Source organism: Physeter macrocephalus, chromosome 11 (assembly GCF_002837175.3).
Source record: "Physeter macrocephalus isolate SW-GA chromosome 11, ASM283717v5, whole genome shotgun sequence".
Lineage (NCBI taxonomy): Eukaryota > Metazoa > Chordata > Mammalia > Artiodactyla > Physeteridae > Physeter > Physeter macrocephalus.
The window spans coordinates 10,214,866-10,230,592 of NC_041224.1; the positions used below are offsets into that span (position 1 = coordinate 10,214,866).

General features: G+C 39.8%; 1 protein-coding gene across 1 annotated transcript in view; it reads left to right on the forward strand.

The window, feature by feature from the left end:
• Positions 1-15,727, forward strand: part of CUBN (cubilin) — a 272,915-nt gene that overhangs the window by 32,262 nt on the left and 224,926 nt on the right. The window lies entirely within an intron of this gene.

Sequence of the window (15,727 nt, forward strand, 5' to 3'; positions counted from 1 at the left end):
GACCAATTCATTTTTCCAGGAAAAACCCATGTAACCTCTTGCCCTCTTCCCTCCTTCACATGTAGAGAGAGGAAGCATAGAATTTTAGCATAAGATCCGAACCTAGCTCAATAATGGAGAAGTGCATTGACCATGGTACCACGATAATATATATTTTTAATCCAGAAGTTTTAAACTCAGATGATAAAGTAAATGTGTATATTCATTCAGTTTATGTTTTCTCAAGTCCCTCATAAAGTACATTAAAGTTTTTCATTATGAAGCAATTTTAGATATTTTTATTTAAATAAAAATTAAATTTCCAACGTCTGTTTTTCTACTTTGAGAATAGTAAAAATAGCTCACACTTAGAGAGTACTTACTATGCACCAGGATTTTGAGTCTATTTTTGTGTATGGTGTTAGGGAATGTTCTAATTTCATTCTTTTACATGTAGCTGGCCAGTTTTCCCAGCACCACTTATTGAAGACACTGTCTTTTCTCCATTGCCTTGCCTCCTTTGTCATAGATTAGTTGACCAATATAAGTATGGCTTTATTTCTGGACTCCCTTGTCTGTTTTTTGTGCCAGTACCATACTGTTTTGATTACTATAGCTTTGTAGTATAATTTGAATCCATGGAGTGTGATACACCTAGTTTTGTTCTTCTTTCTCAAGATTATTTTGGCTATTCATGTTCTTTTGTGTTTCCATACAAATTTTAGAATTATTTGTTCTAGTTCTGTAAAAAATGCCATTGGTATTTTGATAGGGATTGTAGTGAATCTGTAGATTGTCTTGGGTAGTATGGTCATCTTAACAATACTAATTCTTCCAGTTCATGAGCACAGATATCTTTCCATTTGTTTTTGTCATCTTCAGTTTCTTTCATCAGTATCTTATAGTTTTCAGAGTATGTCTTTTACTTCTTTAGTTAGATTTATTCCTAGATATTTAATTCTTCTTGATGCAATTGTAAATGAGATTGTTTCCTTAATTTCTCTTTCTGATAGTTCATTGTTAGTGTATAGAAATGCAACTGATTTCTGTATATTAATTTTGTATCCTGCAAATTTACTGAATTCAGTTATTAGTTCTAGAGTTTTTTGGTGGTGTCTTTAGTACTTTCTATATGTAGTATCATGTCATCTGTAAACAGTAGCAGTTTTACTGCTTCCTTTCCAATTTGGATTCCTTTTATTTCTTTTTCTTATCTGATTGCTGTGGCTAGGACTTCCAATATTAGGTGGCATAAAAGTGGAGAGAGTGAACATCCTTGTCTCATTTCTGATCTTAGAGGAAATGACCTCAGCTTTTCACTGTTGAGTATGATGTTGACTGTAGGTTTGTCATATATGACTTTTATTATGTTGAGGAATATTCCCTCTATAGCTACTTTGTTGAAAGTTTTATCATAAATGGGTGTTGAATTTTGTTAAAACCTTTTCTGCATCTATTGAGATGATCATATAGTTTTTATTCTTAAATTTGTTAATGCGGTATATCACGTCAATTACTTTTCAGATATTGAACCATCATTGCAACCCTGGGGTAAATCCCAATTGATCATGGTGTATGATCCTTTCAATGTATTGTTGAATTTGGTTTGCTAATATTGTCTTCAGGAGATCTATTTGTTTTAGTCTTAATTTCATTTATTTATGCCCTGATCTTTATGACTTATTTCTTCCTTCTACTAACTTTGGGATCTGTTTGTTCTTCTTTTTCTAGTTCCCTTAGGTGTACAGTTAGATTGTTTATTTGAAATTTTTCTTATTTCCTGAGGTAAGCTTGTATCGCTATTAACTTCTCTCTTAGAACTGCTTTTGCTTTGTGTCCTACATTTTGGATCATTGTGTTTCCATTTTCATTTGTCTCCAGGTATTTCCTCTTGATTTGTTCAGGACCCATTGGTTGCTTAGTAGCATATTTTTTAGCCTCAAAGATGTGGGTGTTTGTATTTTTTTTGCAAGGTTTTTTAATTTTTCCCCTGTAGTTGATTTCTAATCTCCTACTCTTGTCATCAGAAAAGTTACTTGATCTGATTTCAATCTTATTAAATTTACTGAGACTTTTTTTGTGGCCTAGCATGTGATCTATCCTAGAGAATGTTCCATGTACCCTTGGAAAAATGTGTATCCTGCAGCTTTTGGATGGAATGTTTTATATAATCTATCTGGTCTAATGTGTCATTCAAGGCCAATGTTTTCTTATTGATCTTTTATCTGGATAATCTGTCCATTGACATAAGTGGGTGTTAAAGTCCCCTACCTTTATTGTTACTGTCAATTTCTCCCTTTATGTTTGTTAATATTTGCTTTTTGTATTAGGTGTGCCTATGTTGGGTGCATATATACTTGTAATTGTTATATCTTCTTGTCAGGTTGATTCCTTTATCATGTGACGCCCTTCTTTGTCTCTTGTTACAGCTTTGTTTTAAAGTCTATTTTGTCTTATCTAAGTATTGCTACCCCAGATTTCTTTTCATTTCCATTTACATGGAATACCCTTTAACATTTCTTATAAAGCTGCTTTAGTGGTGCTGAACACTTTTAGCTTTTGCTTGTCTGTAAAACTCTATCTCTCCTTCAAATCTGAATAATAGTCTTGCCAGATAGAGTATTCTTGGTTGTATGTATTTTCCTTTCATTGCTTTGAAGATATTGTTACTCTCCCTTCTGGCTTGAAAAGTTTCTGCTGAAAAGTCAGCTTATAGTCTCATGGGAGTTCCTATGTATGTAACTAGTTGCTTTTTTCTTGCTGCTTTTAATATTCTCTCTTTATATTTAATTTTTTTTCCGTTTTAATTACAGTGTGTCTTGTTTTATACCTCTTTGGTTTCTTCTTGTGTGATACTCTCTGTGCTTCTTGGACCTGGATATCTGTTTCCTTTCCCGGGTTAGGGAATATTTCAGATATTATTTCTTTTGTTTTGTTTTGTTTCTTTTGCGGTACGCGGGCCTCTCACTGTTGTGGCCTCTCCTGTTGCGGAGCACAGGCTCCGGACGCGCAGGCTCAGCGGCCATGGCTCACGGGCCCAGCCGCTCCGTGGCATGTGGGATCTTCCCGGACTGGGGCACGAACCCGTGTCTCCTGCATGCGCCACCAGGGAAGCCCCAGATATTATTTTTAAAAATAAGTTCTCTGCCCCTTTCTCTCTCTCTTTTCCTTCTGGGACCCCTTTAATGTGAATGTTAGTACACTTGATGTTGTCCCAGAGGTCACTTAAACTATCCTCATTCTTAAAAATTCTTTTTTCTTTTTTCTCTTCAGCTTGGGTGATTTCCAAGTTTGCTGATTCATTGATTCCTTTGAGTGTATTTTTTATTTCAGTTATTGTATTCTTCAGCTCTTTTTGGTATCTTCTCTGTATTTTCTAACTCTTTGTTGAACTTCTCACTGTGTTCATCATTCTTTTTCAAAGTTCATTGAATATTTTTGAGATCATTACCCTGAACTCTTTATCAAGTAGATTGCTTGTCTCCACTACATTTAGTTCTCTTTCTGAGGATTTGTCTTATTCCTTCCTTTGGAACATATTCCTCTGTCTCCTCATTTTGCCTAATTCTCTGTGTTTATTTTTATGTATTAGGTAGGTAGGTTACATTTCCCAGTCTTGGAGAAGCAGCCTTATGTAGAAAATGTCCTGTGGGGCCCTGCTGCATACTCGCCTCTGGTCACCAGAGCTTTATGCTCTGTGGGTGCCCCCATGTGCGCTGAGTGGCCCCTTCTGTTGTGACAGAGCCAACTGCTGTGGGCACACTGACAGGTGGGACCGGCCCCTGATCCTGTTGGCTGTTAGGCCTGCCTCTTGAGGTACTGCCAACCCACTGGTGGCCCAGTGCCAAGCCCCAGTGTGGCTGGTCACATGGCCTGGGGCATCCTGGGGCTGGTGCTGGGCCCGCTGGTGGGTGGGGCTAGGACCTGGCATGGCTGGTTGCATGGTCTGGGGGGGTGTCTCAGGGCTGGTGATGAGCCTGCTGGTAGGCAGGACTGGGTCCTGGAATGGTTGGCCACATGGCCTGGGGGTTCCTGGGGCTGATGCTGGCCTGCTGGTGGGTGTGACCAGGTCCTGGGGTGGCTGGCTGCAGGGCTGGGGGGCTGATGCTGGAGTCAGCCCGCTGGTGGGCAGATAAGCCGCCGGCACTAACAGGCAAGAGGGAGAACTCCAAAATGACACTTGCCAGCACAAGTGTCTTTGTGGTAGAAGGAGCTCCCCAGAATGAGTGCCACAAACCTGTATGTCCCCACAGGGAGCCACAGTTGCTTCCTGGCTCTCTGTCAGGCTCTCCAAGACCAGCAAGGAGGTCTGACTCAGGCTCCTTTTAAATGACTGCCTGTGCACTGTGACTCATAGCATGTGAGATTTTGCATGCTTTCCTTTAGAGCGGAGCCTCTGTTTCCTATAGCCCTCTGTCTCTCATGTACGTAAACCCTGCTGCCTTTAGAGCCAGGCTTTCTGGGGGCTTATCTTCCTAGTGCAGGACCCCTGGGGCTGGGGGAGTTTGATGTGGAGCTAGGACCCCTCACTCTCTGGAAAGAAGTTTTGCAATTATGGTTATCCTCCTGTTTGTGCGTCACCTACCTGGGGGTATGGATCTTGATTATAGTGGGTCTCTGCCACTCCTACCTGTCTCGTTATGGTTCCTTATTTATAGTTGTGGAAAATCTTTTCTGCTGGTCTTCAGGTTGTTCTCATGGATAGTTGCTCTGTAAATAGTTGTAAGTGTGGTGTGTGCCCACGGGAGGGGGTGAGCTCTGGGTCTTCCTACACTCCACCATCTCCGCACAACACTCTGTCTAAGCTCTTATTTTAGTTCAGTCATCTGATGACTCTTTAACCTTGAATCATTCTTTATCTGGATACTTGAGTTCCTACTTCTGTAAGATGCCCTACTGTTTCCTTCAAACTTTGTAAGGCTAAATCAAGGAAATAAATCATAAAAGAAGCCTGAAGAATTAAAAACACTGTACTAATGCAAGGCTTTCTCAGGCCAGATTTCTCACTCCTGCCTTGAACTTAATTCAGAGACATCCGATGAGACCCTTTCATGCTTGGCCACTGAAGTATCACCCTTCTGATGTGCACTCATACCTACAAAGTCTTGATCAAATTTCCCTCGGGGTTGTTGCTGGAAAAAAATAAAAGAACCCTGTTATCAGAAGGCCAGGTGAGGACAGTGATTGGCATAATTGGATAGACTTTTCTGTTTTACCCTTGACCACCTCAAAGGAATACAGTCAATTGATTTAGAGATCCTTAGCATCAGTAGGGGCCTCAGAGGTCATTTAATCTAAATACTTAATTTTACAAAGGCGGCAATTGAGGTCACAAAAGGCGAATTTTAGTTACTGTCGGAACAGGATTTAGATGTACCTACCTAGGAGTCTAGATAGATGTATGTTGACTTAGATCAGAGTCTCCGGCCTTTAATCTATGGGGAAGATTTGTGAACCAAGCCCTTTCAAAAAGAGTACATCCACTTCTTCTCATATGCTTCAGACAGTGGGTATGGAAGAACGTGATACTGGAACCAAATTCAAATGACATTATCACGACTCAGTATATCGCTCCTCAAAACGCTGGTTTTATTTTTAAGAGGCGTACCTAAAAATGACACGCTTAATCAAAGGGATAAAACAAGGAAGAATATAGTATTTCAGGTACACTGCTGGTTTGGAGGGAGGATGGCTCTGCCGTTTATTCACTGGTGGGAGCGAAGGCCACCCAGAATTTTCGGAAGGGTGGCGAACAGAGAGGTAATTCTAGAGAAACGCGGGAGAATGACAATAGGGCATTTTCTCCGGAGTGTGCATAGATGCGCTTCCCAGAACCCCAAGTCTTCCCATCTTGTCGTTCCAGATGTCTTGTTGCCATGTGACTATGTCCTTTAAACGTAGATTAAGAGGTGAGTGCCTAGTGTGTCTCTTTCATGCATAGTGTGGTTTGGAAAGACTTTGTGCTCATAAGAAAGCTCCACGAACATTTATTTGAGAATAAAATGTGACTACACAGGATAATAACTGCGGTATTGCCCATACTCAGCGTAGCGTATCTTTCTTTTTCTTTTTTTTAAAACAAGAAACACACATTTATGTGTTAATTCTTGGCTCTATGCAGCTCTCTCAAGGTTTCTACTTCTAAAAAGCTGTGTCACCCAGGGGTGATGTGATGTGGCTGGTAACAAAAGAATAAGTATAGGAAGGATAGATCAACTGTTCATCCATCTGTTTTTGTCTGAGAGAGCTTTTAAATTGTAGAGAATAGTTCAATGAATGCGACAGAACTATCTTTCCAGAATAAAAAGCAGCCCCTCTCATTAATATTTCATAAGTGATTTAAGCCATCAGAACTCTGAGTGAAGGACACATAAGGTAGTAATAAAAGTTTAATTTTTAATCCCAGAGAATGCAAGTACTAGGCTGAATAATAATGTCAGAAGCTTATGTGATGCTAAGGCCAGGGCTTGAAATAGGATGTGGAAGGAAATGAACAGAATTGTTCGCCCCACCAGATCTCCTCGACCCATCCCACGTCATCTGTCCCTCCCCACCAAAACTGGGGAAGTCGAAAGGGAGCACAGAAGAGAGACTAGTAAGGGAAGGGGGAGGAGAGGAGCCTTGTGGGGAAACAGGAGGGCTTCTGGGGAAGTTGTTCCCTCTTAGAAGAGGAAAGAAAAATAAACAGCAGAGAAAGATTGATAAGTATAATTAATAAGATAGGGAGAGGTACATTACGCTAAATTTGGCTTCTGAAATCTAGGGAATGTGTACCCATTCTACAAGTCTCATTGAATGACACATTAATCATACTTTAGACCTCTTGCCAATCCCAGTAAATTCACAAAGCAGAAATTGTACACACATCTCTTTACAATGCGATGCAAGTAGAAATTATAAAAAAAATTTTAAATGTCCAACTTCTTGGAAATCTATAAACTTTCTCCTAAATAATTACTGGGTTAAGGAAGGAAATAGAAAATGAAATGAAAGACAATGTAGAAAGTAAAAAGAAAATGCTATCCAACAAAACCAGGTAAACTCTCTAAGATTTTAAAGAAAGAACTAAAAAAATGGGAAAGTGGGAGAGCACAGTAAACTGGAACACTGAAGATCTGTCTTCCCTTGGAATCTGGGGGGGAGGGGAGGCGGGGTGCTGCCCAGCTCTCCCACGTCCCCACAAGTGTTTAGATGAATTCAAATTCACAAAGTACTTCCTTTTGCTCTTTGTTAGGCAGTGAAGCTATTCAGCTCCAGCCTTGGGATTGGGTGAGAGAGGGCTGTGACTCCTGGCCTGCCTGAGCACACTTGGGGCCCTCAAGGGGGCATGTTGGTCAGAGTCTCATGACTGTGATTCACAGAAAAATTCTTAAGGGTAGAAACCCAAAGGGCAGAGAAAGAATAAGACCTCTGACAACTGAAGCTGAAATGCGGCTGCAGGAAGCACACTCACCAGAGTAGCCCGAGGAGCATTGTTTTCCAGTTAAGCACACGTTGGAATTAACTTCAGTTCAAAGAAATGTCTTTCTAGAGATGGCAGAAAAAAGGGGGACATGGTGAGATGTTCAATAGACTGCATTCTTAGCATATTGGATTTGGAGTTTCGGCAGAGACTAGAAACATTCGGTTAGTTGCTTAGCACTTTTGTTGTCAACACAGTTTTTCCCAAATTGCTCTGCCATCCTGATGCTTTTTAATGAAGTGATAAAATGTGCCATTGCTCAGGTGAAATTATTCTACAGATTGGCATGGTGGGGGCCAGGAGACAGACTGAGGTGGCAGAACCACGTAGTCTGGAGTTGTGAGGGATCGTATAGCGTAGATCCTTCCTGTGTGTAAAGGAGTTGCATGTTTACGTGGACATCACAAACCCCATGGAACAAGTGAGACGGAGAGCAGTGAGTGAGAAAAGGAAGCTATGGAAATCGGGATAATCAAGAATGCTCCAAACTACTGGGGCAGTCGAGAGGATGACCCACGCTCTCTGGTATAAATGAGAACAGTGTTGCGTGAAAACATGACAGAGGACTTCAACTCTCTGTTTTACTGAAGGCATGGTGTTTAACATCGGTAAGCCTCAGTTTCCTCATCCATAATAGGAATAGTAATACTACTACTGTTTACAGAAGGATTAGAAGAGGTCATTCACTCATTTATCTATTCATTCTCTGAATGTTTATCGAACAACTTGGATGCCAGGCACTGTGTTGGGGGTGGGCATGTAAAACACAAGAGATAGTAAACAAGTAAGCACACAACTACGTAGTTTCAAGGTGGGAAGAGTATTGTGAAGGAAAGAAAGTATATGAAAGAAAATAACAGTGCTCATGACTTTAGTTGAATGGTTAGGGGTAGCTTCCCTAAAGATGTCACATTTTGAGTCTGAAGATGAGAAGGGTTAGCAATGCAAAGAGCTAAGAGAAGGAGGATTCCAGCTAGAGGTACCAACATAGCCTTAGACACTGAGCTGAGAAAAAACATGACAAACATGAAGAATTGAAAATAGAGTAGTGCAACTGGAATCACAAAGGAGAGGAGAAGAGAAACAAGAGTTAGGCAGGAACTAGATCTCGTAGGGCTCTGTACATGGGGGTAAAGAAGTTAGCTTTGCTAAAGGAAAAGAGAAACAATTAGAACATTCTTAGCACAGTGCCTGGATCGCCAGGAATGGTTAGTAAAAGTTAACATGACGATGATTCCGATGATGATGGGGAGGAGAAGAGAGGTGGAAGCAGGTGACAAACTGGAGTTTGCGGTCATGTAGGAACACACTTCTAGCTAAAACTAGACCTGTAGTCCTGATTTGAGAAAAGCAGATTTTTTAAAAAAAAGCAGATAAAGGATAAATTTACTCTATTGATAGAGATATTAGAAGCACCACTGTTTCCAGAGGCATAAAAAGCTTTAAAATTTTAACTATGAAATCATGAAACATAATAATGAATAAAGAAGGATAATAACCTAAGAAAATAATTTTTAGTCCCTGTGTGGCTTCTCTCATCTCTTACCCCTCACCCTTTAGTCTCTCATTTGGAATGGGGCCACATCGCCACCCCCCTTTCCCCCACCCTGGCTCCTGTGTACCCAGATGAACCCAAGGCTGGTCTCCAGGATCAAGTCTTTGTTTAGCTAAGGCGCATTTCAACCCAACGCTCGCTTCACAAGAAGCCACATGTTAAACATTACTGTATGGTAAGGTTCTGTTTTCAGCTCTTGGTTGGACCAAGCCTAACATATGCCAACATATTTCGTTTGCTTTGAATTATGATTTAATACTTAATCAAATTTTTGAAATTGTTATATAAAAACAAATCTGTATATGTAGCAGATATGAACAAATGAGCACATATATTAAGTCCTGGCTTTAGGACCTGATCCATTACAGATGTTAAAGCTTACTTCTGACTGGGCTTCAGATACACCTAAAATTTCAGATAAACTGTGTTTTTCAGCCCAGTTAATTTTAGCCCTTTCTACAGGACGTGGCTCCTTTATAAGAACTATTTTTCATTAACAAAAACTTTTGTATGAGTAGTTTGTCTTCAGGAACTAGATCCGTCTGCTGACGTAAAGATCAGAAGCATTTGGGCTCTTCCATAGCGTTGGAAACCATGGGTCACAGATCATAAATTGGATCTCTGAGCCTGAAACAATCAGTGTTTGCTGAATGAATAAAGCAAACAATGAAAAATCTGGGCCTGGTCCCCAGAACACTAGAATTTGGAATGGTCCTTGTCATTTCTTTGCAAATGTGATCCACAGTAAAGAATGAATTTGGTGTGGTGATGCAAGTGACCATGGCATGACTTCAGCTGACTTCTTAAGAAACAGTACAAACCAGGCTGAAATATGAGTCATCTTTCTTGATTACACCGTAGTAACAAACAGTCAATAACAATAAAACAAATCAGGGCTTCCCTGGTGGCGCAGCGGTTGGGAGTCCGCCTGCTGATGCAGGGGACGCGGGTTCGCGCCCCGGTCCGGGAGGATCCCACGTGCCGCGGAGCGGCTGGGCCCGTGAGCCGTGGCCGCCGGGCCTGCGCGTCCGGAGCCTGTGCTCCGCAACGGGAGAGGCCACGACAGTGAGAGGCCCGCGTACCATAAAAAAAAAAAAAAAAAAAAAAAAAAAAGGTTACAAAAACAAATCAAAAGCAATAACAGAAAGTTTCTGTGGCTTACAACGACATATGTTTATTCTCCACTGGTGTTAACATGCTAGTCTGGTATCAGTGGCAGTTCTGCTGATCTGGCCCCTGTCCCATCTGTCCCTGGGACCCAGCCCTTGGTCTTGTGAGAGCAGAAGGGAAAAGACGGTTGAATCATGCAGTGACCCCCAAAGCTTCTACTTGGAAACTGCACATCTCTTCTCACATTCTTTCGGGCAAAGCGAGGCCTGTGGCCAAGCCCAGAGTCAATGGGAAGGATAAATATTAAATCTCCATAGCGAGACATCACAAGTCACAAGGCCGTGAGCTTGTGAGATATTCAGTCTCTTTCAGGAGGAAGCTGAATAGGAAAAACGAAAGAGGTTTTTGCTGTCGCTGAGCCGGTGGAGGCATATGCAAATTCACAGCCCTACGGTGGTGAATACAGGATGCACTGCCGCATGATTTGGGGTCACTTTAGAGCACTGAGGGACTGTGGTTATAGTATTGCCATGCCAGGGATCCAGGGAGAATATAGACTTTCAGAATTAATAAGGTTTCATTTCCACCGAGAGAGAAACATAGCCAAAATCAATTGTACCTTCTAGGTTTAAAGCCCTTGAGCCCTATAAGTTCCTCTTAAAACATTTGGACTGCAGCTGCCTTTCTCCTTGCTGAAGTCCTTGAATTTCATTAGTGAGACCCAGGGGAACAGCCTGCTTTAGCTTGCTCTGCTGCTATTTGGCTGTTTTTCTTCCTCCTTGTCAACTTCGAATGGGCAAAATAGAAAAGAGAGGTGTTCGCTACGGTCTCAGCAGAAGCGAATGGCACCCCCGAGGGTTCAAGAGCAGGAGGGTATCTTACTCCGTGTTTCATGCTTTCTGGTTTCCAAGAACGGTAGTATGCCTGCATCTCTAACAAAAATTGAACCATCATACCACGCCTTAAAATTAATGAATCAACAAGCAGCTGTCAGACACCTATTTGCAAAGTTCTGTGTTAGATGCTGAAGGTGATATGGAAATTTTCTCTTCCTTCAGAGATTTGCTGTTTGGTTGGAGAGCTATATAGCATAACTTTACGGCTGTGTGTGAAATTTGCGTTACAGCTCATAGAAAGGAACTGGTTTGGGATGAGTCAGTGGAGAGGCATGCGATCTCCAGTGTCTGTGTAAGACTCCATCATATGGCTGTACCATGATTTATTTAATCACCCTCCTATTATTAGACATGTGGAATATTTTCAATTCTTGTGTTTATAGAGCATACTCTGATGTGGAACCTTGTGTGTCTTTGTCTGCATCTTGAATGATTTCCTTATGACAGAGTGTGAGAAGTGAAGTTACCGGGTCCAAAACTATGAACATTTCCAAGACTCCTGATACATATTGTCCAATTATTTTCCAGAAATTTATACTTCCACCCAGTTATGCATGGGAGTAACATGTTACCATATCCCTACCAGCTTTGAGGATTATACTTTTAAGCTCTTCCCTTTACTGCCCATTCCCTTTGACCTGGATATCCTTCCAAGTTTCAACTTAAAAGTTACTTCTGCTGAGAAATATTCCCTAATTCTCTGTAGGAGTTCAGAGTATTTGGTTAAGTCAGTGGTTCTCTACACTTTAACACCTTCTTATATCAACCTTATGCTATTCTGAAATGAAATTCATAGATAATATCAGCTCACATTGTATACATACATTATATAAATAAAAATAAAATTGTAAGCGTAAGATTTAGGAGAAATAAAGCAAAGTAAAAAAAAAAACAAATTATGGGGACTTCCCTGGTGGCCCAGTGGTTAAGACTCCATGCTCCCAATGCAGGGGGCCTGAGTTCGATCCCTGGTCAGGGAGCTAGATCCCACATGCATGCCACAACTAAGGAGCCCGTCTGCCGCAACTGACAGGGCGCAACCAAATAAATAAATAAATAAAATAAAATACAAAAAATTATGACAGTATGTTAAAAGCCTAGGCAAGCTGCACTTGAAGACAGAACGAAGTCGTAATTTGTTTGCTTCCTACACCCTATCAATGCTGCACTAAAAACGCAGGCTGACATGGCTATGTAGGTTGGTGAATTTTCTGAAATGGTGACCAATTCTTGGCAGATTTCCAGGAGAAGAAAAAAGAACTTCTTTTGATTTACACTCTGCTTGTAATCCTGGAAAATCTGGTGTGTGTTAGAATTGAGCAAAAATATTTTGCATTCGGTATATAAAATAGAGCTAGATTTTACACTGACAACTGTCACTGCATTGAAGGTCACATAGGAGATAGGAGAATCCTCGTTGTGTGTGACTGTCTCTCACATTTCAGGGTGTTTAGTATCTTTGGTCCCCAGCCACTAAATGCCAGTAGCGCCCCACCACCATCCTGTTAATAATGAAAACAAAACCAAATATGCCTTCACGGATTTCCAAAATGCCTAATTGAGGTACCTGTGGAGAACCATTGTGTTAAGTAGTCAAAGAGCACTCTCTGCTCCCCCGAACATGACACTCATGCTTTTGAAAAAAAAGTGCTTTTGCTTGTTGTGAGTTCCTGTGAGCAGTGACTGTCCTTCACAGCAGTATCACCAGTACGGGCCCTGGTGTTTGCTGATGCCTTGAAGATGTTAGTCGAGGGAATGGATTAATAGGTGGATGCCTAGCTCTTCCAAAAGAATTCTCTAGAACAAAGGTAGTAGGACTATCCATGGAAGAATTCCTGATTTGAGTGAGGAACTTCACAAAGGTCAAGAATAACAATAGCTATTCTTCAGTCCACCTTTTCTAGTACTAGGCATTTCGCTAAGGAATTCACACGTTTGTATCATGTTTGCTCCGACTGCTTGAGCTTGGCTTAGATTTAGTAACTTGTTCAAAGTTTATTAAGTGTGGAGGTTTGTAAGTGACAGAGGTGGGAATTGAATCCAGTTTACATGACGCCGTAGACCATGCTCATGGCCACCACACTGTAAGATACTGACTATTGATTTAAAATAGGTGGTCTTTATAATATGAAGGAAATTTTCTTTTGCTCCTGACTTTCTAAGAGTTTTGTTGCTAAAAAATAGGAATGCTAACAAACTTTTTGACATCTATAGAGGTAAATAGTTTAGCTTATTGGATCTATTGGTGAGCTTAATTTATAATGTGAGAGTTATTTGTAGTGAGGTGGATGGACCTATAGTCTGTCATACAGAGTAAAGTAAGTCAGAAAGAGAAAAACAAATAATGTATGCTAACACATATATATGGAATCTAAGAGGAAAAAAAAGGCTCTGATGAACCTAGGAGCAGAACAGGAATAAAGACGCAGACGTACAGAATGGACTTAAGGACACGGGGAGAGGGAAGGGTAAGCTGGGACTAAGCAAGAGAGTAGTATTGACATATATACACTACCAAATGTAAAATAGTTAGTGGGAAGCAGCTGCATAGCACAGGGAGATCAGCTCAGTGTTTTGTGACCACCTAGAGGGGTGGGAATGGGAGACTGGGAGGGAAATGCAAGAGGGAGGGGATATGGGGATATATGTATACATATAGCTGATTCACTTGGTTATACAGCAGAAACTAACACAACATTGTAAAGCAATTATACACCAATAAAGATGTTAAATAAAAAACAAAGCACAGCTAGGAATATCACAGAAAGGCTGCTAAAGACCAAAGTCAAAGAGAAAATCTTAAAAGCAACCACATGAAGATGACACATTGCTTTGAAAGGAACAACAATAAAATGGAGAGCTGACTATCAAGCAGCCAAAAGACAAAGGAATGATGTCTTCAGAGTCCTGAAAAAAATAACTACCAGACTAGAATTCTGTCACCGGAAATTAATCTTTCAAAAATGAAGCTTTCAAACAAACAAAAACTGCAAGAATTAATCACAGTCGCATCTGCACTAAAAGAAATACTTTTAGTGGAATTCATTAGGCAGAAGGAAAACAGTCCTGAAGGAATCACAGATTTGCAGGAAGAAATGAAGAACAAGAATAAGGGTAACTATAAATTGCTATTGATTATTAAAGGCAAAAATAATAGTTTCTTAAAGGATTTAAAATATATATAAAATTTTAATTCATGTCAATAATATTGTAAAATTTTGGCAGGTGCTTTAAACAGAGTTAAGGAATTCTAAGGTTCTAAGCATTATCATGGGAGTAGTAAAATTAAATAATTTGTATTAGACTCTTGTAGATCAAAGATGGATGTTGTAATCTCTAAGATAATCACAAGGAGAATAATTTTTAAATGAATCGAAGGAAAAAAATAAATATCTAAATAATCGAAAAGAAGAAAAAAACTTTAGGGACAAACAGAAAAAATTTAGATGGTAAATATAAGTGGATAGATATCAAATATTACATTAATTGCAACTGGATTAAATAATCCAATTAAACAACCAATATTGTCTGATTAGGTTTAAGAAAAATTCAACTATATGCTGTCACATAACTGTGTGTGTCTCCGTGTGTGTGTTATGACAGAAAGTTTGAAAATTTAAAAATAGAAAAAAATACATGACACAAAAACTAACCAAAATAAACCAAGTATAGATATACTCACATAAGACAAAGGAGACTTTAAGGAAAGATGCATTACTAGAGATAAAGAGAGATATTTCATAATGATAAGGAGGTAAATATACCAGAAGTATATCAATTCTAAGACTGAATATATCCCCATAAGATAATTACAAAACATAGAAAGTTAAACTGAAAGAACATAAATAAGAAATAGATAAATCCAGTCATAGGAGGAGGATGTATTACAACTCTCTCAACCCCTGACAGAATAAGAAGACACATCTACACTGCATATTAAAAATCTGAACAACACAGTAATTATATTTGAATAAACTGACATACGTAGTACACTGGAGAGTACACGTTCTTTTTATATGCACATGCATATATCAAAATTATCCATATTCTGGGTCATAAGGCAAGTCTCTAATTTTTTTAAAGAATTGAAATCACTCAATATGCTCTTTGACAATGAAATTAAGACAGAAATACAAATTTAAAAGAAATACCCAAATGCTTCAAAATTAAATAATATAATCCATCAGTCAAAGAAGAAATCACAGAAGAAATTTCCATATATTTTGAACTGGGTAAAAGTTAAGATCTGATATATCAAAACAGATTTTACAGGGAAATTTTAAAACTTTAAATGCACGGGTTAGAAAAGAAAAGTTAAAAATCAATAATCTAAGCTTTCATCTGAGAAGCTAGAAAAAGAACAAATCAAATACCAATGTAGAAGGAAGAAAATAATACATATATATAAACATAAATAAATACAAAGCTGACAAATATACAACCAAGAAGATTAACAAAACTTAAAGTTGGTTCCATGTAATAATTAATAACTCTTATTAAAAACTCTTCATAAGGGCTTCCCTGGTGGCGCAGTGCTTGAGAATCCGCCTGGCGATGCAGGGGATACGGGTTCGTGCCCCAGTCCGGGAAGATCCCACATGCCGTGGAGCGGCTGGGCCCGTGAACCATGGCCGCTGAGCCTGCGTGTCCGGAGCCTGTGCTCCGCAACGGGAGAGGCCACAACAGTGAGAGCCCCGCGTACAGCAAAAAAAAAAAAAAAAGTGA